This window comes from Gossypium hirsutum, chromosome A01 (assembly GCF_007990345.1).
Source record: "Gossypium hirsutum isolate 1008001.06 chromosome A01, Gossypium_hirsutum_v2.1, whole genome shotgun sequence".
NCBI lineage: Eukaryota > Viridiplantae > Streptophyta > Magnoliopsida > Malvales > Malvaceae > Gossypium > Gossypium hirsutum.
In genome coordinates, this window is record NC_053424.1 from 102,743,810 (window position 1) to 102,768,603 (window position 24,794).

Sequence of the window (24,794 nt, forward strand, 5' to 3'; positions counted from 1 at the left end):
GTGGCTGGGCTTAGAGGTAGGTAAAAAGATAGATAAATTTTTGGCTAAAAACCCTAAACTCAGTGTAAATCGAACCTTCAATCACCAACTTTCACATGCTCTTTTTCAAATATATGTGTTTTTTTTAATTATTGAGCACTTGCTTTCTGCATACAAATTTTTTGATATTTCTTTTCAACTCCCCCAAACTTATTTTCAAACGATATTCTTAAATAGTACTGAGTCTAGTGTTCGGGGTAATTTAAAGATAATTAAGAGAAACGTGATGGGCTAAATTTGTATAGGTTCCAAAAATTAGGCCATATAGTCTCAAAGTTGGGTTTCAAAGGATAAAATTTACCATGGTAGGCTTGAAAGGCTCAAACGGTCCAAACAATAGCTGCCTAAATCATTTCCAATGTTCCAAGCTTCCTAGGATTTCGCCTTAAGAAACTACTAAGTCAATTCTAAAGACTTAAACTTTCATGCATACCTAACTTTCCTAAAGAGATAAAAATTTTATGGTATGAAGTTGCATGCTTTATTAAAAATACATTCATGTCATCATTAAGCTACATAATAATTTATTGAAAAAAAATCGAACTTTATTCATACTCAAGTTTAGCATACTTAAAAAAATTCAAATTTATTGAACAAAAATATACCCTAATCATAATTAAAAGAAAAAATTTATTCTGGATGAAAATAATTTCAAATTTTGGTCCCCCCAACTTAAAATGAACAATGTCCTCATTGTTTAAAGTGAATAGATACTATACACCAGGTAGGAATTCAGAAAAGAGGAGGTGAGTCAATGTGACTGCTTAAGTACCAAGCTCTTTCGAAATCCAATCCTAGACATGTATATATCTATTGCCACACTTTATACTTTATGACTTGTCCATGTTTATTTAGGATTTCCTTCTCTTGTTTTATTATGCAGAAATAAAAGTTTCTAATTTAAACTTGATCCTAAAATAACCTAAAAAACATAAATAAAATAGAGTCAAGATCCCTCCCTTTTATTTATTTGCAGATCCTTCCAACTTGGACTCATCTTTTGCTCCATCATTATTGCCTTTGCATGAACTGCTTCGCTCCTTTTTCGAGAGTGGAGTCCATGGCTCGAATATGAAATATGGAAATTCAGGCACAAAAATAAATGGGTCATTGTATATTCTCTAGAAAGCACTTCGAATCGAGTCATCTCTTATTTTTTAGTATCTCCAGTATGCTTGTTGCTGCCATTGCATATGTTACATTAAGTCCATCAAATTTGACAACTCATCTCGAAAGTCTGGGTTAGGCGAATGAGCTCTAAACATTGGAGTTCCAGCATCCGATTCATCTTTTGGCTTTACTAGGTCCACCTTATCAGGGACTTCAAATGATTGCATCGTGGGATCTTTTTCTTCATCAGGTTCCTCAGGTTCTTCACTTTCTTCAACTCGTTGTTGTAGAACTGAGTCTCCAGCTACTCAGTAGAGGTCCCATTCTGTAATTGTGCCTTGGGTGTACCTTGTCTTCTTGACATTAGCAAGAATTTCTGCTTTCAAGCACAGAATAGTTATTATAAAGGGGAAGTAAGCAGGGCCAGAATGTCTAGCGGCACAGTTTTGAATTTCTTTCAGGATGATCTTTCCCACATCAATGGTCTTACCCGTTAAGATCGAGTATAGTAAGACCATTCGCTCTAATGAAATTGTAGTCCCATGTGAGCTAGGCAGAAGGCTGAAACGGATGAAATAAAACCATACCTTTGCAATAGGTGTTAAGTATTCTCTTCAACACGTGTGGGTTCCTTGTTTCGACACAGTCTAACTAGAACCTTCAACTGTAAGCTCCTCGAGAATTTCTTGCAGAAGTTCCGGCTTGATATTGTTCATCAAAGACGAATACTCGTCGTTCTCGAAATAAGGCAATTCAATGAACTCATTAATAGCATTCGAATTTATAGGTACCTTGATTCCACGAACAGGGACTTCTGTCATCTCAATTGAAGTTAAATTCACGTAAAACTCACGAAATACCTCTTCATCCACACTAGGTCTCTTTTCACAAAACAGTTCCCAATTGAGAGCTTCAGCAATTTGACGAATACGTGCCATGAAATCTCTGTAGTTGCTCTCCTTCAGTGTGAAGCCTTTCTCAGAATGCATCTGTTGATTTTTGTAGGTACTTTCGTATCTCACTTTAGCTTTAACACAATGGAACTTGCTTTGTGTTTCGTTGATTTGAGCAAAGGCGCGAGTTCTCTTGTGAGGCATAATTGACCTTTTTGCAAAAATATAAGAACTCAAAGAAAATTAATGCAAGAAAAAGATGGCAAATTAAAAGGAGGAGGGTTGAAGAATTTTTCCTTAAGGCTTGGTGTGCAAAGAGGGTGCCGCACAAGGCTAGAGAACAAGCAGCAGCACGCAAGGGTGTGCAGCAAGAAGCGCGCGGCACTTCGTCGAGCAGGCCTGGAGCTTGTGCTGGAGCTGGGACGTGGCCTGTGCAGCAGCAGCAAGGGCGCACAGGTGGGGCGCTAGAGCAGTAGAATGCGACCTGGGCAGCTGCTGGACTGAAGCAGCAGGCGCACAAGTGGGAGCTGGGTGTTGATCGGGTCGCGCAGCGTGATGCTGCTGGGTGTTTGCCGACTAGGCTGCTAGAGCTAGGGGTGTTGCGGCACAAGGTGTTCTGGTTTTTGGTTGATGCATGGATGGGAGGTATAAGGTGGTATTTATAGCATAAGTAATAGGACTTAAAATAGAACTCTTAGTCTAATTTAATAATTAAAGATAAGAGTTTAATTCTAATCCTACTCAAACTTAACAGCAATTAATAATTAAATATAAGCATATAGAATTATCAATTGCTATTAATTACTAAGATAAACATGAAATAAAAATTGAAATTAAATTAATCCTAATTCTAATCTAAGTTGATAAAAATTAATATATAAATTATAATGAATATAATTATATATTAAAGTTTATCAAATTATTAATAATGTTAAAAAAATAAAAAATATATTTCTTCTAGATGCCTTAAAAAATATATTTACAAAGAAAGGCACCTAATTTTCATTATTTACAAAAAAAGCAATCAAACTATAAAAATAATTCAATTTAAATCCCTAGACTCAATGAAAATTAAAAATTGAGTTGCAAATTAAAAAATGGATCAAATTGACCCTTTTATTTAAAAAACAAAAATTTATTTTGTTGATTAGGGAAAAATTTCTTGGAAAATTATGTTAAAATAAATTCCCAGGAAAGATTGGAGGGGTCACAAATGGTCCCGCTTAAGTTCCAACCTTCTAGACAGAATTTATTTAAACATATTAAACCCGAAAAATAGACCCTAAATTATTCATTAAACAAAACACGAAAAAAATATTAAATATCTGATAAAATGAACGAGACGTTATCCCGTTCGGTTTTATTCCCCCAATAGTGTTTCAAACGCTGAGCATTAACTTGAAAATTACCTCTCTTACCTTGGAGTTCAACAACTCCGTATGGATAGACTCTGTGAATTGTAAATGGACCGGACCAACGTGATTTTAGCTTACTTGGAAAGAACTTCAATCTCAAGTTGAGCTGACCTGCTTCAAATTCTAGAACCCGGATGTGTTTGTCATGCCATTTCTTGAGTCTCTCTTTGAGTAATTTGGCATTTTCATATGAGAACATTCGAAATTCTTCTAACTCATTGAGTTGGAACATCCATCTTTCTTTTGCGAGCTTAGGATCTAAGTTGAGTCGTCGAAGAGCCCAGTAAGCTTTGTGCTCTAACTCCAAAGGTAGATGACATGCTTTACCGAAAACCAGCCTATAGGGTGACATCCCTAAAGGTGTCTTGTACGCTGTCCTGTAGGCCCATAAAGCGTCATCTACTCTTTTGGACCAGTCTCGTCAGTTCGGGCAAACTACCTTCTCCAATATGCCCTTGATTTCTTTATTTGCCAGTTCAACTTGTCCATTCGTCTGCGGATGGTAAGCTGTTGCAACCTTGTGTTTCACCCCGTGCTTGTCTAGTAACCCTTTTAACCACTTGTTCACAAAGTGGGACCCTTCATCACTAATGATGGCTCTCAGGGTTTCAAACCTCGTGAACACGTGTTTCTGAAAAAACTTCATCACAACCCTAGCATCGTTTGTTGGATATGCCTCTGCCTCGACCCACTTGGACACATAATCTACTACGACCAATATATACTTGTGACCAAAAGACGAAGGAAAGGGCCCAAGAAAATCAATACCCCAAACATCGAATAATTCGACCTCAATGATGTCTGTTCGAGGCATATCATTTCTATTGGTGACATTTCCAACTCTTTGACATCGGTCACAACTCTTTACATATGCATATGCATCCTTGAATAGTGTTGGCAAAAAGAATCCGGCTTGCAATACTTTGGCTGCAGTACGAGTTCCTCCGAAATGACCCCCACTTGGGGCTGAGTGACAGTGGTATAGAATCTACGGTATTTCTTCTTCTGCCACACATCTCCTAATCATCTAATCTGCATACTTTTTAAACATGTATGGTTCCTCCCAGAAATAGTACTTCACATCGTAAAGAAACTTTCTCCTTTGTTGATATGTCTTATCATACGACATTAAACCACAAGCTAAAAAGTTAGTAAAATCAGCAAACCAAGGGGTATTATGGACATGACTTACCTTCAGTATCTGTTCATCTAGAAATGTTTCTTAAATCGGTACAAGTGGAGAATTCCCTTCTTGCAGCTCCAATCTGGACAAGTGATTTGCTACTTGGTTTTCTACTCCCTTTCGATATTGAATTTCCAAATCGAACTCTTGAAGTAGTAGTACCCATTGGATCAACCTCGGCTTAGCGTCTTTCTTGGAAAGTAAATATTTAATTATCGAGTGGTCTGTATAGACAGTTACCTTGGTACCTACAAGATAAGATCGAAACTTGTCGAAAGCAAATACGATAGCAAGTAACTCTTTTTCTATTACCGTATAGTTTAACTGAGCTCCTATCAGAGTTCATCTTGCATAGTAGATGGGATGAAAAACTTTGTTCCTTCGCTGGCCCATGACAGCTCCTATTGCGAAGTCACTTGCATCACACATCAATTCAAATGGCAAGTCCCAGTCTGGTGTGACAATTATGGGTGCTGTGACTAATCGATTCTTCAAGTCATTGAAAGCTTTTAAGCATTCTTCATTAAATTTAAATATCGTGTCCTTCTCCAATAATTTGCATAAAGGTTTAGCAACTTTGGAGAAGTCCTTGATAAATCTTCGATAGAACCCGGTGTGGCCCAAAAAGCTCCTAACACCCTTTGCAGATGTTGGACGTGGGAGTTTCTCAATAACATCTACTTTTTACTCTGTCTACCTGGATCCCATGTCTTGTTATCCGATGCCCCAGAACGATACCTTCTCATACCATAAAATGGCACTTTTCCCAGTTAAGGACTAGGTTTGTCTCTTCGCATCGCCTAAGTACCTTAGACAGATTGGCTAAGCAATCATCGTATGTATCTCTAAACACTGAAAAGTCGTTCATGAAAACTTCCAAAAATTTCTCTACCATGTCAGTGAAAATAGACATCATACATCTTTGAAATGTAGCAGATGCATTACATAAACCAAATGGCATGCGTCTAAATGCAAATGTACCGTACGGGCAGGTGAATGTGGTCTTGTGTTGATCTTCCGGTGCTACCGTAATCTGGTTGTACCTTGAGTATCCATCGAGAAAACAGTAGTAATCTCGCCCAGCGAGTCTATCTGGTCTAAGAACGCCAAAGGGAAGTGATCCTTCCTAGTTGCCTTGTTTAGCTTCCGGTAATCAATGCAGATTCTCCATCCTGTAACTGTTCTAGTCGGTATCAACTCGTTATTCTCACTCTCTATGATCGTGATACCTCCTTTCTTTGGTACGCACTGGACCGGACTTACCCATGAACTGTCTGAGATGGGGTAAATGATACCCGCATCTAACCACTTGATAATCTCTATTTTCACTACGTCCTTGATGATGGGGTTCAGCCTTTGTTGTCCATCGATCATCTCTTTTTCACCATCTTCCAGGATGATCTTGTGCATGCATACAGATGGACTAATACCGCGAATATCAGCTATGGTCCATCCGATAGCATTCTTAAATTGTTTCAGAACTAAGATAAGTTTCTCTTCTTGCTCAGTAGTTAACTCTGCTAAAACAATCACAGGCAGAGTAGAAGCGTCACCTAAATAAAAATATTTTAAATGAGAAGGTAATACCTTGAGTTTTAGTTTAGGTGGCTCCTCGATTGATGCTTTCGACTGTGTGTAATCTCTTTCCTTTAAATCCAAAGATTCAAAACGGGATTGTGGATTAAATCCATTTTGATTAGCTTCTAGCAAAGCTAAGTTTCCATCCTCCTCTTCGTCACTTGGAGGGTCTGATGTCAAAATTCTTTCCAGAGGATCCTCAACAGAGTTGAGTTCCTTCTCTACTATTAAATCCTCTAAGTTGGATGTTGCAGAACAATCATCTATTGTGATAGGAAATCGCATTGACTTGAAAACGTTAAATGTTACCTGATCATCCTGAACGTGCATAGTAAGTTCGCCCTTCTGCACATCGATAAGTGTCCTTCCAGTTGCTAAGAACGGTCTCCCCAGGATAATTGGTACTTCTTTGTCTGCTTCAAAATCTAAAATTACAAAATTAGTAGGAAAGATAAACTTATCTACACGTACCAATACGTCCTTAATTTTTCCTTCTGGATGTGCTAAGGATCGATCTGCTAGCTGAAGTGTAACCGTAGTAGGTTGAACTTCACCTATCCCCAACTTCTTAAATATCGACATAGGCATCAAGTTGATACTTGCGCCGTAGTCACATAGTGCCTTACCACAATAAGTTGCTCCAATGTTTCATGGAATGGTAAAACACCCAGGATCCTTCACCTTAGGGGGTAATTTGTCTTGAAGATATGCACTGCATTCCTTCGTCAAAGCTACCGTCTCAAATTCTCCAAGTCTTCTCTTCCTGGACAGGATATCTTTCATGAATTTTACGTAATTTGGCATTTGTTCAAGTACTTCAACCAACGGGATGTTGATATGAAGTTGCTTGAGTACGTCAAGGAACTTCTTGAATTGGACCTCCTATTTTTGCTTCTGGAGTCTTTGAGGGTAAGGTGGTGGAGGTTTATATACTGGAGTTGGTACTGGTTGATTTGTCTTTGGCGGCAATTCTACTACTAACGGAATGGTTGGCTGATCAGAATTGGCTGGTTCTGAGGTTACCTTTTCAGGTATTGCAGGTTCTGGTTCTAGTGGAACAGGAACTTTAACACTCGGTTGAACTTCTTCTGAATCTTGAGCTTCAGCATGCTCCTTTTCAACTTCAATGATGTTGGGCTCTACCGTTTTTCCGCTCCTCAATGTTAGTGCTTTACAATGCTCCTTCCCTGGATTTCTCGGATTTTCTGTATCACTAGGTAGAGCACCTTGTGGACGGTTCCTAAGTTCAGTAGCAAGCTGGCCCACTTGATTCTCCAAATTCCTTAGAGTGGCGTCATTCTTCGTCATGTATGCCTTCAATAAATTCTCTAAGCTATTGGATGATTTAGCCTGAACTGGTTTCTGAACTTGCTGTGAAAAACTAGGCGGCTGGGTTGGTCTAGGTTGGGCGTAGTTGTTACTGCCTCCAGCCCCTTGGTTACTCTAGGAAAGATTGGGGTGATTTCGCCACGATGGGTTGTAAAAGTTGGATTGCAGCCCTTGCCTTCCTCGGTTCTGGTTCTGATTACCTATGTAGTACATGGATTCTGGGTTTGACGGACATTCTTCAAACACATGTCCTTCCCCACAATAGACACAGGCTATATTCTTATATTGGTTAGGTGGTTGAGCTGCAAAACTGTTAGACCCATTAGTGGTAAGATTCTTTAACATTAAAGATATCGAAGATACCTAGGATACAAGTGAAGTGAGAGCATCCACTTCATGGATTCTAGCAACTCATCTTCCTGATGTTGCTCGATTGGTTGGCCACTGATAATTGTTACTGGCGATCCTCTCGATGATTTCATAAGCCTCATTGTAAGACTTAGATAAGATAGCACCGTTAGCAGAAGCATCTACTATCATCCTTGTGTGAGCATTGAGACCATTGTAAAATGTCTCAAGTTGGATACAATGCGGAATTCTGTGATGAGGGCACTTTCATAATAACTCTTTGAATCTTTCCCATCCCTCATACAAGGACTCATCATCCATTTGTTGGAAAGCAGTAATCTCATTTCTTAGCTTAGCAATCTTGCTAGGCGGGAAATACTTCACAAGAAATCTCTCTACTGACTCTTGCCATGTAGAAATCGAGTTCGGTGGCAGTGAGTTTAACCAGGCTCGAACTCTATCCCTCAGCGAGTACGGGAACAGTTTTAATCGTAATGCATCTTCGGGTACTCCGGCTAGCTTGAAAGAGTCGCTCACCTCCATAAACAGTCTTAAATGAAGATGAGGATCTTCAGTAGGCATTCCACTAAACTGGCCTACTATCTGAAGCATTTAGAACATGACTGGCTTCAGCTCGAATTGTTGTGCCTCGATCTCAGGTCTTCTAATACCTGGATTAAGGTCATTAAAAACTAGCACGGTAAATTTTCGTAAAGCTCTATCCCTATCATCAGCAATAAGGATAGGATTTTGAGCAAGGTTTGCTCTGTTTCCTTGATTGATATTCTCGAAATTCATTTCTTCGATCCTTCTCTAGTTTGCTTGTCTTCTTCATTGGCGAAAGGTTCGTTCTATTTCAGGGTCCACTGGGAGTAAGTCGATACTTCGGTCAATACTCATAAACACCTGAAATAATCAGGGAAGAATTAATTAGGTAAGTAAAATTGAACAGGAAAATAATAGAACCAAAATTTAAAAATAAATTCACAAATAATGTTTTTTTTAAAAAACAGTCCCCGGCAATGGCGCCAAAAACTTGGAACGGTGGAAATGTGCAAGTGTACACAATCGTAACAAGTAATAAAGTGACAAGTAAATGTCGAGTTATCGTACCTGCAGGGACTGTAAAAAGTAATATTTATGAAATTAATTAAAACACTTTGGTGAGGTAAAAATGATTTTTGTTTGAAAAGAGTGATTTATAAACTAAGATTTTAAAACTAAGCAAACAATTTAAATAAAATAAAAGAGTTCTAGTGCACGATTTCAATTAAGATTTAATCAAGATGATATAATTGTGTTGGATTAATTATACCTTTTTAACTTAGAAATATTAAATTCGTGCTTATGCTGTTATGAAAAATTTCACGGCAACCCAGTAATTTGATAACTTATGAACATATTTACTAATTAAAATTCCATTTATCTCTTGAACATATCCCTATGCCAATTCAATCGACTAAACAGATTTAATAAAGTAAACATGCTATCGCACATACATACTTATTGAATTAAATTATCTCTCTCATATTCCTATGTCGATTCAACCGATTAATTCAACTTCATAAACATGTAAAAGATTATGTGAAGTAACAAAGTAGCCATATCTTGAAACAATTTAATCACAACAATGTTGCAAGTTATGCAAGGCAAATGTATCGCCAAATACAATGCTAATTTAATTTTTAGTTACCTTAGAAGAATTAAACATGCACTGATTAAGTACTGAGTCCATTAATTTCAATTTCAATCCATTTAAACAATTAATTCTTTAGTTATCTAAACAATTATAATGCCAGATAACCTAAGGATGATTTTACTTAATCAAGCATTTCACTGAGGCCTATAACAGCATAAACACTATTTTAATAATTCAAGTAGGAAAAATATAATCAACCCAACACGAATTAAATTCAAGCTAAATTGATTAAAATAACCATTTCAACAACAATATTTTTCATAGATATGTTCATCATAAAAACAACAAAAATTAAAAAGAAAGGGAACAGAAAGCAAATCCTGTGTTTCTCTGCGGCTCGACTGTTGCTCCGTTCTTAGTCTCCGTTGTCTTCGCCGAGCAAGGCTTCTATGAATCCTTGATTGCTTCCCAAGATGTCTGAAGAACACCTCTTTCTCAAGAGAGGAAATCGGCGCAAGAGGAAGGGAAAATGGGATGGAAAAATAGAGAGGAAACTTGAGAGAATGTTGTGGAATGAGGGATGTTGAGGGATGCCTTGAAATGGGAAGCATAGGGTGGCTTTTATAGCCAAAGAGGGCTGCTAAAAATAGAAAATTCAGCAGCCAAGAGAGCCCTCCCATGTCCAGCCACACACATGGCAAGGTTGAAGCTTTCAACCTTGCTAAAAATAGGCTGGGGCAAATCTACAAAGCCTAAAATAAAGGTGGGGTTTGAACGTAATTTGGAGGTTTTTCAAGGGCCTTTTTGCAAGCATATTTTATCAGCTAATTTTCTGATTTGGGCCAGCCAATAGACGGTTCTGGTCAGCCCAATTAGTGGCTGGTTCGGCTCACTCGATTCTGTTCAACTAGTGCGGTTCACTAGGCCCTTTCTTCATTTAACCTAAATTAAATAGGAAATAAATTAAAATTAATTTAATTATGAATTAATACACATTTCTGGACCGTCTTGGGCTGGAAATTAATTGGCCTCGATACTTCAAATTACTCTCGATTTTGTTCTTCTCGCAGTGTTCACCGGGCCCTTTTTCTCCAATTGTGTAATTCTGTCAAAAATAACCAAATTTAATCAAAATTAACTATGAAATTAATTAAAATTCATAATGTTCATATTTTTAACATAATTTAATTATTTTATAATATTTAATTATTTTTGACAAGAATTTAACTGGAATAGCCTGGTTTTAAGTTAAAAAGGGTATGAAAAAGTATATAAATTTTCGTGTTTCCATAATGGCCCTGAGAAGTGTTGGAGAAATCTTGGCTTCAAACCTGGGATTTAGCAAAAATTTTGGTTTTAAGTGAATAAAACCCTGGGTTCTTGGATGAAGGCCTTTTAAATTGTTGTGTTAAGGAAATGACACAAGGAAGCTTGTAGTCTAGTGGTTGTGGTGTCATTAAGGTTGTAAGGGAGCCTAGGTTCAAGTTTGTCTCTTGCAATTTATTTTGGTTTTTCTTTTAAAGGAACCTAGACTTTGGCCTATAGACCTTATAATTAATTGAGGCTAAAATGGTGACACAAAGAGCCTTGCGGTGTAGTGGCAAGGTGGCATGTTGTGTAACTGTGAGGTCTAAGGTTCAAGTCTTGAGATGCGCAATAGAGTATTTATTTTGTTGTTTGAGTTGTGTAGGAGGTGGAGTTGTACTGGAACTCTGTGGTTGAAGTGGTCATAAAAAAATAAGGAATTTTAACCTAATGGTTGAAAGTAATCCCACATCGGCAAGCTAACATGAGAATTGGCGAGAAGGTGGCTTTAAATAGAGCGAACAAGATGAGTTGGTGATCACTGGTTTTAGGAGAGATTATTTCATACCTGCTTAACCAAAGTTGGTGGTGTGTATTCACGCCTTTCTTTGTTGGAAATCGACAAAAGCCGAAAAGTTGAAACTTCATCATTTGAGGCCTCACGAGTGTACGATCGCTCGTGGGGTAAACTGAGGCCACAAACTATGGGTGACAGATTGTAGAGGCCGCCACGAGCGTTTTCGTGCACTGGGCCTCGATGGGCCAAATGGGCCCAATGGGCCCCATGGGCCCGCTTGTGTAAATCTAACTAATAGGTGGGAAGTAGTTGGGCTTGTCATGTCATGTGCATGGCATAGGCCGTTAAGGGCCTCAATGGGCCTCAATGGGCTGTGTGGGCCCAATAGGCTCGTGGGCCCCACACGGATTGATTTTGTGGTAATTGATGAATATTGGACTGCACTATGTAGGTCACATAGCCGTAATTGAATTTAGGCTAAATGGGCGATACGAGCGTGTAGGCCCACTTGTGCCGAGTAATGTGCGTTATGCCCATTTACACTATTATGATCATTTAGGTTATCTGTGTCGGTGAGGCGACTATAGACCTTCGGAGAGGTCATTATCTGAGCTGAAAACTGAATATTGGTAAAATTACTGAAATACCCCTGTAGTATAAAATGACCATAATACCCCTGTATGGTAGAATGACGATTATGCCCTTATTTTCCGTATGACTAATGTGCTTATGATTTACATATATGATTGTACTGAGTATGACTTTGCATACACGTATTATTTATGACATGAAATACTGCATGGGGTTGGGTTATTATTGACGGAGGAAGTGTACGGCCAGTAGCCATTCTGTACAAGGCTTTTAGCCTTTCTGCAATACTTATGGCTTATAGTTGTTTTGTTAACTGGCAGCGTTGCTGCGATATTTACGGCCTTTAGCCGTTCTATCTACAGCGTTGAGTCGTTCTGTTGACTTAGTGCCACAACCGGTACTAAGCTTGGTGTGTTGGCTGGGTGGGTTGATTTTATCCCCACATGGTATGCTGGTTGGTACGGGTGGTGTGTTGCTTGGACTGGGCTGGTTATCTGTCTGTATATCTGCATCTGATACTGATTCTGTAATGGGCTTAGGCCCACATGATTCTATTAATGGGCTAGGCCCATTGTTACTGATATTGACAATGGGCTGGCCCAATTGATTCTGATGAGGGCTGAGACCCAAGTGAAATTGTACTGGGCTTAGGCCCACACTCATTGTTCTGTTACTGTAATGGGCTCCAACCCAGACTGATTCTGAATTCTATCTGTTTACTAACTATATTAATTTAGGAGGGGATTACACACTGAGTTTTCATAAACTCATCCCATTTTTTAACTGTGCAGGTAATCCCCAGCCTTAGGCAATTTGGAGCCGCGAGAGACTCGGAGGTGGCCACACGACCATTGATGCTCTACTATAGACTTTTTATTTGAATTTTATGTTTTGGGGTTTTAATTCTGTAATAAGGCCTTTGAGGGATTAAATATTTAATTGGGCTTTTGATTTCCTTATTTAAAACTGCTAAACATGAATTTTCAAAAATTAATAACTATTTTCAAAAAATTTAAAAATAGACATTTTATATTTCAAACTTTAGTAGCTTTCGCGTTTTGAAATAATTTAAAGTATCAATGCCAGACATTAAGTAAACATTTTTGACAAGATGATTTGCTAACCTTGAGCAAAAGGTTTTAATTATAGAAATAAACTTTTAACGATAACTCGATTTTTGAACGACGCTTTGATGTGACAAGCCAGATTCAGCCATAACGTCTAGGCTGGGTTTGGGGTGTTACATTTTTAGCATACCAAAACTGAATTTTAACATGCTATTATCACTTATCAAGCAAACTAACAAAATTCATATTCAAAACTAATACAATAATCACATATTCGGCTAAGTATATATATCCATATAGCCAAAACAATCCAACTTTAATATCAAATTCATGTCACCCTAATTATCTAACATCCACCGAAAATTATTAACTTATTTGTTGAATCAAAACATGGTCATTTCACAAGCTTTTCATTACACCTAAAATCATATTTACTCTCCATGATCAAAGACATACAAATATTATCCATACCTACTTCATCTCATGACCGAATATCCTTTAATACCAAATCACATAATAGCACCTTAACAAAACATACCAACCAAGTTCACATATACTTTTATCTATGCATAAACCATAGCCGAAACAACCAAATACACATCCAAAATCACCAACCATTTCCAAAGAATATAACACATATAAACTTGACTAAAGTTTCATATACTCACATAACATATTAGCTATTTTCGCATGGCTTAATATATATACAACTTCAAACTTAACCAAATATAATCTAGCCCATACATGCCATGGGTTCAAGTTCAAACTTATAAAATACCAAAAACAGACGACAGTGTGATAGACTTTGCTGATGATCCCGAGCTCGTAACTAGCCTCCAAAATCTATAAAACAGAGACAAACATAAACACACACATTAAGCTATCATAGCTTAGTAAGTCATAAGCTATCATAGCTTAGTAAGTCATAAGCAAACAAATAACTTAATAACAATATCAACTCAATTTAACCAAATCAATTTATGCTTTCATAATCACACTTAATTTCAAGCTCACAATTTCATATATAACATATACTTTCACATATAAGTTTTACCTTGGCCGAATATACATGTATCTATTATCAAAGTAACAATCAATTTCAAAACCATAGTACCATTATATAACCAAATATACACACTCATAAGCATATACTCTTAAACCAGTTTTAATAACTCATACTTATTTACATACCATGTGGCCGAGTACACTTCACTAATACACATATGTATTTACATTAGCATAAGGTATAATTTTGCATCACATTTCAAATAACCAACTTACCTTATTTTCAAATAAGTAATCAACTATGTCATACCTGATCACTTAGCTCGATTTACACATCTGATCACATCTTATCATTGCCCGTTGAACCATTCGGAATTGACTAGGATACTCAGATAATCACACATATCATACAATGCCAACGTCCCAAACGTGGTCTTATATGCTATTACATATCGATGCCACTATCCCAGACAGGGTCTTACACGAATCAAATACAATGCCAAAGTCCCAAGCATGGTCTCCACATATATCGATGCCAACATCCCAGACGTGGTATTACACGATATCGAAAATTCTATGTCATGACATATGTATCCTAGCTATTCTTAAGGTTTGTACGGGGCTTTCAAATGTTGTAACTCGGTCGAAACGAATTTGTAAATATAGCTCCTTAGCATATACACATTTGGCTAACAACAGACATACTTCACATAATTCATTTCAGCATAATAAGCTTGTATTTATTTAAAATAAACAACATCTATTTGCTTATAAACTTACCTCAGACAACTCTAATTAGAATGGGATGACTAATCGACAACTTTGGTTTTCCCCCGATCCAAATCTGATTTATTTGGTTCTTGATCTAAACATATTCAAATTAAACTCATTCAAACATATTTTCACTCAATTTAGTCCAAAAATACATAAATGGGCAAATTACCATTTTACCCCTAACATTTTACACTTTTACAATTTAGTCCAAATTGCACAAAACACAAAACATGCAAAATTTGCACACACCATGCTTAGGCCGAATGTTCCTTGTGTTCATCCAAGTTCATATATTTCATTTATTTTATATTTTAGTCTCTCAATTTATTATCCTAATTACTCAAAATCATCAAAAATTCCAATACAAAACATGTTAATCCAAAACATATCTTTCATATTTCATCAACTAACATCACAAAGCTCAATTATTCATCAATGGCATAACTCAAAATATTCATCAAAATCAGAAATTCAAGCATGGGCTTTGTACATTACACTGCAAAGATCTTAAAAACGTAAAAATTATCAAAAACGTAGCTAGTTACATACCTTAATCAAGCTTCAACAATGTCGAATGCCTTAAGCTTTATTTTCTTTCTTTCTTTTGTTATTTCGGTCAAAAGTATGAACATATTAACATGGCCTTTTAATTATGCTTTATTATATCATATATAATTTAGCATTTTACAAGTTTAACTTTTATAATAAAATATAAAACCATTATATTATAAGGTCACTACCGTTCACTAAATGTTATCATGGGCAAATTGCATCTTAAACACATCAAATTACAAAGACAATCACAATTCATCCCTTACATATTAAACCATCAAATTTTCATTTTACGCGGTTAAGCCCTTCTTATTAAATTGGCACTCAAACGATAAAATTAAAACACGAAAAATTCACAAATATAAATTCACACATAATAAACACAGAAAATAATTTTAAAATATTTTTCTAACTCCGATTCGTGGTGTCAAAACCACCGTTCTGAATAGGGTCTAAATCAGGTTGTTACAATATACACATATTTAGGGCATTTTTACAAATTAGCCCTCACATTTGCACATTTTAACACTTTAGCCCCTAATTCATAAAATCACAAATTATTCAAAATTTCCTTATACAATTGCCTAGCCGAATTTTACCCTAGTTCATATAAGCCCACACATTTTATTTATTTCACATTTTAGTCCCTCAATTTCTCATTTTCATAATTTAATCCCTAATATGCATTTTTACTCAAAATCACTTTACAAAACATGTATATCAAGCACTAAGCTTTCATATTTCATCATTTAACATCACAAAACTCATGAATTCATCAATTTCATGTCATCAAATTATCAATAATTTCATGAATTTAAGCATGGGCTAGTTAGAACACTTAACAACGATCACAAAAAACGTAAAAATCATAAAAAACCGAGCTCAAATGCTTACCTAATTGAGCTTAAATATAGTCGGACCCTATTTGAGCTTCAACATTTCTTTTTCTTTTATATTTTCGGCAAGAACAAACAAATAATGAACCAAAATGTTTTCTTTTAATTATAATAACATAATATTTTAATTACTAAATTAACCTTTTTTCATTTCATTTAAAATCCAACAACTCATGTCTAATTTTGTCCATACATTAATTCATTGGTATAATTGAATCATAAGGATGCAACATATGGTAATTTGGCACTTAAACAAATAGAAGGCCACTTTTACATTTTACACGATTAGGTCCTTTTATCAAATTGAGCACAAAAACAATTAAATTTTCATACTAAACTTTCACACATGCTTAACCACATACTATAATCACAGAAAATAATATTAATATAAATTTTCTAACTCGAATTTGTGGTCCTGAAACCACTATTCCGACTAGGGTCTAAACCAGGCTGTTACAACTAGTTCGTTGGGCTAACTGTGAATGAAATTTACAAAATTATTTTAATGTTAAAGGCTAATGTATAATCAAGATATTAGTAAATGTTAAATGTTAAATGTTCAATGAATTACTTGATCATATGTGAGTATCATTATATTGATGATTATTTGGTTAAAGATATATGTTTATGTATATATATGAATGAGTTTGGATTGAATTATTATAGTACAAGAAGCATACAATGAATCATTTTTAAGACTAAGCTTATAAATGCTTCGTAAATGTATAACAGGTATGATTAATTTATTCATTTAGCTTTAATCTTGTTTAGTGAAAGTAAGTGATTCCAGAATGATATGTTTATAGGAAAGTTTGAGACGAATGATGAATTACAGAATGATTATTAGTTAAATGTGAAAGAGTTATGTTTAAATGCACTAGCTTGTGGTTATGGTTAATGTTTATGCTTATGTCTTGTGTGTTATGCAAATGAAACGAGTAAGAATAGATATTAAAATGATAAGTTCATAGATGAGACAAAATATGATGAAATAAAAAGGATTGTTGAGTTACAGGACTTACTTGTAATGAAGGAATTTACTTATGATATATGTGAGTTTACTTATGTCATGAATAAATACATTAATTCGTGAATTGATAACGTAATTAAGCTTATGCTAAGCAAATGGAATGGAAAGTAAGCAAATGAAATGATTCACTATTTTAAGAAAAGGTTAATGATTATGTAATTCAACTTATAAGACCTTATTATGTTATAAATGGAAAGTATTTGGGATGTTAATGAACCTATTCATTTGTGAGTTGATAATTATATAGTTTGATAAATCTTGAGGCATTGGTATAGGTTTATTTATGACTTATAAAGTTCATATTTAAAATGGAATATTATGATTAAAGTTTATACGAGCTTACTAAGCATTCATTGCTTATGTGGTTATCTTTCTCTTACTTCACAAATTATCAGAAGTTCGATTGGGTTGAAAGCTAATCGGATATCTATCACACTATCCAACGATTATATCGGTAGATTTTGATGTTTTGGTCATGGTTATAATGGCATGTATAGATAGATGCATGTCTAACATTTAGTTGATGTTTATGGCATGTAATGTTACTTTAGATTTATGGCACTTATGGTATTTTGATGCATTGTTGGTGGTTGTTAATATGGTTAAATTGCTGCATGTTTGGAATGACCATATTTGGTATGTTAATTGTGATTGAGATGCCTTTTGGAATATTGGTTTTATGGACACCTGGTATAAAGATTTGACCATTTTATGCATGATTTGGGTATGTTTTAAGGCCTTATGTATATGTGCAGATGGCTTGTAGGTCATGTTTTAAAGGGTGAGATAAATGGCTTGATTTTGGTCATTTTGTTGTCCACACGGCCTAAGACACGGGCATGTGTCTTAGCCATATGTCACACATGGCTGTGTGTTCCCTGTAGGTTTTAAAGGTTGCATTTCGAAGGTTACATGGCCTAGCACACGGGCGCGTGGCTCGATCGTGTGACCCAAGTCAAAGAGTTACACGGGCATGGGCACAGGCTGGGACACGGCTGTGTGTCCCTAATTTGATTTTTACACAGCTTGATACACAAACGTGTGTCTCAGCCGTGTGACCCCTATAGTTTTAATTTTTTCTAAATTTTTCCTTAAGGTTTCATATGTTTCTGATTTAGTCCTGAATCATTTCTAAAGTGTTTCTAAGGGCTCGAAGGCTCGAAAAAGGATAGATATGCATGTGTTTGATTGTATTATGCTATGTTTTATGAAATGTTTGTAAATGAATGTTTTAAATTATGTTTTTACGGTGAAGCTCTATAACCTTATTTCGACGATAGATACGGGTTAAGGGTGTTACATTGCATATCCATATCTAGGCAACATATATCAAAATGGATGATTTTTAATACGATCAAACTCCTTTTGGAACCTTTCTTTGACTTGTTAGTCTGTTTGCCCTTAATGCAAACTATACAAGTATTGGAATTAGTGAAATCTAAAGTACTAAGTACCCCATCATTTACTAATCTCTTAATCCTTTCAATGGAGATGTGTCCTAAACTCTGGTGCAATAAAATAGAGGAATCTTCATTTATAACACAACATTTAGTACCGATTTGAACATGTATTACATTATGAGTGACATTATTTTGCAAATTAAGAGAATAAAGACCATCAGATAAAACACCATTTCCAATAAGTTCAGATTTGTAAAATAAACTGAAACCGGTGTTTGAAAAACTAAAACAATATCCAAATGGTGCAAGTCTTGAAATAGAAACTAAATTTCTAGAAAAATTGAAAATTTGAAGTCTTTTATAAAATTAAAACAAAGCCACTCCTAAGCACTACTTTGCATGTTCCAATTGCTTCAACATGCGACTCCATCTTATTTCCTGGATAGATGTGTCGCTCAAATCCCATTGGTTTCCTTAGGTATCTTAATCCCTGTAAGGAATTTGAGATATGGATTGTAAAACCAGCATCAATCCACCGCGTGTTATAACTAAAATCAACCATAGTAGACTCAAAGCAAACAAGTGAGATTGGTTTACCTTTCTTTTCAAGCCAACTTTTAAACTTAATACAGTCCTTCTTTAAGTGTCCCTTCTTTTTACAAAAGAAACATTTGGACTCTTTCTTTATGTCATCTTGGGGTTGCATTTTAGCCTTCCCTTTTTGCTTAGCTTGGATCGTCTTCTTTCCTTGAGTAATCGTTAGTGCACTTTCTTCCATCTCTAGTATGAGTCTGGCCTCCTTTTGATCACACATGGTCAAAAGCTCATCAATAGACCACTTATCCTTATATGTGTTATAAGAGATCTTAAAAGGCCCAAACTGAGGTGGAAGAGTGTTCAATGTAAAGTGCACCAGGAAATATTCAGACATTTCAACCTCAAGTGTTTTAATTGAGCTGCTAAATCTCTCATCTTGTTGATGTAATCACATACACCTTTCACGGTAATGAGCTTTATTGATGTAAACTTCATGATTATGGTGCTAGCTAATGACTTTTGAGAAGTTTTGAATTGTTTTCCAATAGTCACCAATAATTCTTGGACGTTCTCATAATGTTTAATTGAGCCACAAACATCAATAGGAACTTACTCTTTATGAACATGATACTTAAGCGATTAGATCGCTCCTATTTTTCATACAGAGTAAGGTCAACTTGAGTGCTGATTTTTGTAATATGTGCCTCAGATTTCATTATGGCATAGTCAATATCCAAGCACCCCAATTGGAGAAGAATACTCTCCTTCCAAAACTTAAAGTTCTCACGAGTTAATTCAAGGATATCTACTTTATTATCAGACATAATCACAGGTTGTAAAATTGCAAAATAAATCAACATATATGCTGAACAGAAATTTGAGGCAAACATAAATCATAATCTGCCAATGTAAATTAAGTAAATAATGAATCTAGTGACATAAAAATTGCCCGCAGACTAAATTTTTAATTCAGTTAGATTCATTTTATAATAGAATTAATTACAATCCTTTCGATAAAAATTATTAAATTCATTTTCATAATTCCTGTGGGTAACTATGAAAAATCATTTAATAAATTTATCTTAATAAATTATGTAATGAGATTTAATACCTATGTTTTTCGTATGTGATTTGTAACTTTAATAATTTTTTTTAACTAAAGATGTTTTGGCTTGTCTGTAACTAAATAAAATTATAAAAACCACTTAGCTAGATATTAATCTTTAAACTTTAGTCAAGATTATTGCTAAGCCATTATGCAACATCTAATATCTATAAACCTTATAAGATCCTTACTATAATAAATAATTTTATTTAATTAAATTTGTTGTGGCTAATTGTCTAATTAAATAAAACTATTTGGATCCTTAGACATATATTTTATAGTTTTATTGCTAAATACCTTATGAAATAAGTCTAAAATTTTTATGCACCTAAAAATGTATGTAACTAATAACCAGATAATTCAAATTAGAGGTGATCATGGGCTAGGCCGGGCCGAGCTCAATTAAAATTTTAAGCCCGTTTGCTAGGCCAGGGCTTGGCCCGGCTTGAAAATGGGCCTAAAATTTTTCCCAAGCCCGACCCAAATAAAAATACTAAAACTCGGGCCCGACCCATACTAATTTTTATATTTTTTATATAATTTAAAATATATATCTAGTGCATCAAAAATACTAAAAATATCAAAATAAATATTTTCCAACAAATTGAAAATAAATTTTAAAAATATATATACTTAAATAATACTAAGATAGATGCAACTTAATAATTAAATGTCTCTAAAATAATAACAAAATTAACAAATGTCTTTAAAATAATAACAAAATTAATAAAAACATAAATTTTATACAATATCCTAACAATAACAACAAAATAGTAGCAACATAATAGTAAAATGGTAACAAAATAGATAGAAAACAACAAGAAAATAATATTAAAAAAAAGCATATTTTTTATTTTAGTGTATTCGGGCCGGGTTGGGCCGGGCCGGGCTCGGGCCAAAGATGCCTTACCTGAGGCCCGGCCCATTTTTAAAACGGGCCTTATTTTTTTGTCAAAGCTTATTTTTTGAGCTTATATTTTTGCCCAAACCCTCCCAAATTTCAGGTGGGCCTTCGGGCCGGGCCATGATCAGGTCTAATTCAAATACAACCATTAACTTCAGATACATAAAAAATATTCAAACAACAAATTTTTAAAATTTTTCGCTAAATTTTTATAACAAAATTAATTTTAGAAATTTCACTTTAATAAAATCTAACGATTTTACACAAAAATTGTAATAAAAATTCTCAAAAAAAAATGTTTGAAAATAATTCAAGAAACATGGAATTGTTATTTTGAGAAATTAACAAAAGTTTAAAACGGGACTAGGAAAAATTAACCAAGCCCTAATACCAAATGTAAGCACAAATCATGGTTTAAATAAAATTTAAGCTGCTGAAAAATCAAACAGAAATACCTCCAACCGTTGTCTGAACCAAATGTCAAAACCAGACATTGTAACACCACTTGTCCAACGCGTCAAAGACCCGATAAGAACATTGTACTTAGTTAATCGAAAACACGAAAATTAAAAAATATAAAAACGTCAAAGTATTCTAAGCACTCAAAAATCTCACTAATGAAATTTTTTTTCAAAAATTGTATTTTTGATGCTTAGGGACCTTAAGCTTAATGTATTTATAGTGATAGTTCCCTATCAAGAACTACCATCCCACCATCCACGTACACCCACTACCATATAACAAAATAATGGGCAGTAAAATGTGGGATTGAAGCCAGCAAAAGTGGAAATAGCACACGAATCAAAACGGTTCCAACAATTTGCTCCTATAGCAAATCAAATCACTAAATAAATAAATAATTAATTAAGAAGGAACTTACAAGTTACAATGGAATCGAAGCAATTTGCTTATTTGTGTGTTTGAAGGAAGAGAGGTCAAAAGTTGAAATGAAAATGAAGGAAATTGTTTGAAGCGAGAGTATGAGCAACGGTTTATTTGGATGATTGGCATTAAAGTTTTTGAGGATTACAAGAGTTTGGTAATTCTATCATACACCACCAAATCATTAATAATTACTCACAGCAATCAAGAAATCTTGAAACAAGTTCTGCACCTTGTGTCTTGATCAAGTTAAAGAAGAAAAGATTTCTCTGTTTGGATCTTTTCCCAATGAAACTTCTCAAAATCTCTATGTTGAAATTTTATACCTTTAAATTCATTCTTCCAACAAAACTAAAAATTCATTTTTAACATTTTTAATGTGATTTTTATTATTCATATTTAGAGTTTGTAATTATCTCTTCTAAATAGTGCTGCCTATTTTTCTAAAAATTTAATTGTAATTTTTCTAAAAATTTAATTGTAGTATATGAGTGCACGGTTAATCTCAGGTTTTATTAATTTTTTTAACGCTAATTTTCAAATTTGATATTTTTATTCAAACCAAATAATTTTAAAACTTTTTAAGTATTTTAATGATGAGAAATTAATAATGTAATTTTTTAATCTTTTAATCGTGGATTGATTTCAAAAGACTGTAAATACAACATTAAATACCTTTATGATATTTTTATATCTCAACATCTTTCCATCTTCCAAAGAAAATAGAAACCGTTATCATCAAGAGCAATGATGCAGATTTGAAACAAGGCACCATGGCATGTACATTACTCAAAAAGAATAATCTCATGTATTTTGAAATTTTTTAATAAATTGATTTATTTAGGTCAAATTTTGTTATTAATTCTCTATATTTTAGGTAAATTGTTAATTTAATTTTTACACTTTTAATTTGATTATTTTTAGTTATTGTATTTTCCAAATATTAAAAATTTAATATTGACCCAAATAATAGCAGTTAAATTCGTTAAGTTAAATTATGTTGTTTTCAAAATCTTATATAGAAAATATATTATCACATGTGTAATGTCATGTTGGTTAATATTCCCACAAAACACCCACAAAAAAGTCACATTATTTTAGTTAATGAATTTAATGACTATCCAACTTATAATACAATAATTAAATTCACAACTTACTAATAATACAGGGATTAATAGTAGAATTTGACGATTTATTTATAGATTTAACAAGTAGTAACATAAACCTTCATGTGCAAGCAATAAGTAACACCAAACAAAAGATTTTTTTTCTTTTAATTTATTTTCTTTGAAAGCATAAATTCGTGTTGCTAATGTTTAAAAACATGTGGTTGAGAACCTCGTGTGTTGGCTTGATGATCAAGGTGTTCACTACTTCAAGTGTTGCCTGGGTTCGAGTCACACTAGTCGCGTTGCTGTTAGGGCTTTATTCTCCTCTTGTAATTCACCAAAAACACGTCGTTGATGTTCTTGAATCACTTTTTCTATCTCTTAATCTTTCAGATAATTGCTTCTTTGTCACTTCAGAATGAATGAATGTTTTTCTGTAATCTAGAAGTTTTTATTGTAACACATAAGTTTATTGTAAATTTATTTTTTGTGTTTTATATGTACCACTTATAATTTCTTGTTAAGATACTGTTAGGATAAAATATTTAAATTTTACATAAAAATAGACTAATCATTGTACACACAAATTAGAAGTCGAATATAAGACTGGAAGAACTAGAACAAATTAAAGAATTTTTTTTTAAAATTTTTAGTAACAATTTTTAGAAAAATCCTTTGATGGAGTTTTCATCCAAGGGTAGTATAGATTTGATATTGGATGGATGTTAGCTACTTCAAAGGCTATTGATATTTGATCTTTGACAACGCCCTAACGCATGTGTGTCAAGGCTAAGAATCAATACATATACAATCAATTGTAATATTTAAAATGTTACAATGGAACACTAGAGTATTCTAAGGATCGAACCCAAGAGAGTTTGGAGACAATGTGATTAATGTGAAAAAAGCATGCAAATAGGAAGTCTAGCTAACTACTTGCTAAGTATTGTATTATGACAAATCATATCAAAGAGGTGATTAATCTAAATTAACTATCTAAGATTAAGAAGGAACAAAGGCAATTAACAATTCAAGTAACACAAGCGGTTGGTTGACTTCCATGTTGTTGATTAGTTTTTGGATTAGGGATCTAAAAGGCTTAAACTTCTAATTGATTCAAATTTACCTCTCGGTCACCATTTTACCAACTTAGACGATCTAGTCTAATTTATTTCTTGATCTCACCAAACTAATTCGGGACAACCAAATTGGTGCCTCTCGGTCTCACCTACCTAAATGTTCACCTAAAGGTGTCAATTCTAAGTTTTGAAGCCTATTATATTTAGCCCTATTTTTATAATTTAGTCATTGTACCAAAAACTAACCAAACAACATTTTCATCAACCAACCACCATAGATTTAGTTACCCAACATCATTTTCATGCAACAAACAGTCCAACACATACTGAAATAGCTCATTAAAATAAACATAAGAGTAATTTTAGAGAAAGCTTCAGAATTTCTTGGATGGTTGCTTGGAAAAGATGATGACAAACACAATGGAGGAGAAAACACAAATAATGTTCAGATTTTTATGCTTTGTAGAGTAAATAAAACTAAAATATATTGAAGGTTTTCAAATAAAA

At 34.3% G+C, this 24,794-nt stretch overlaps 1 non-coding gene and 1 pseudogene across 1 annotated transcript; one reads left to right on the forward strand and one right to left on the reverse strand.

Moving 5' to 3' along the window:
• Positions 1–1,235: 1,235 nt before the first annotated feature.
• Positions 1,236–6,800, reverse strand: LOC121216403 (uncharacterized; annotated as a pseudogene).
• A 1,342-nt stretch (positions 6,801–8,142) lies between these two features.
• On the forward strand, positions 8,143–8,249 carry LOC121207540 (small nucleolar RNA R71). The gene has a single exon (XR_005902614.1). It is a non-coding gene; the product is annotated as a small nucleolar RNA R71 (small nucleolar RNA).
• The last annotated feature ends 16,545 nt before the right edge of the window (positions 8,250–24,794 follow it).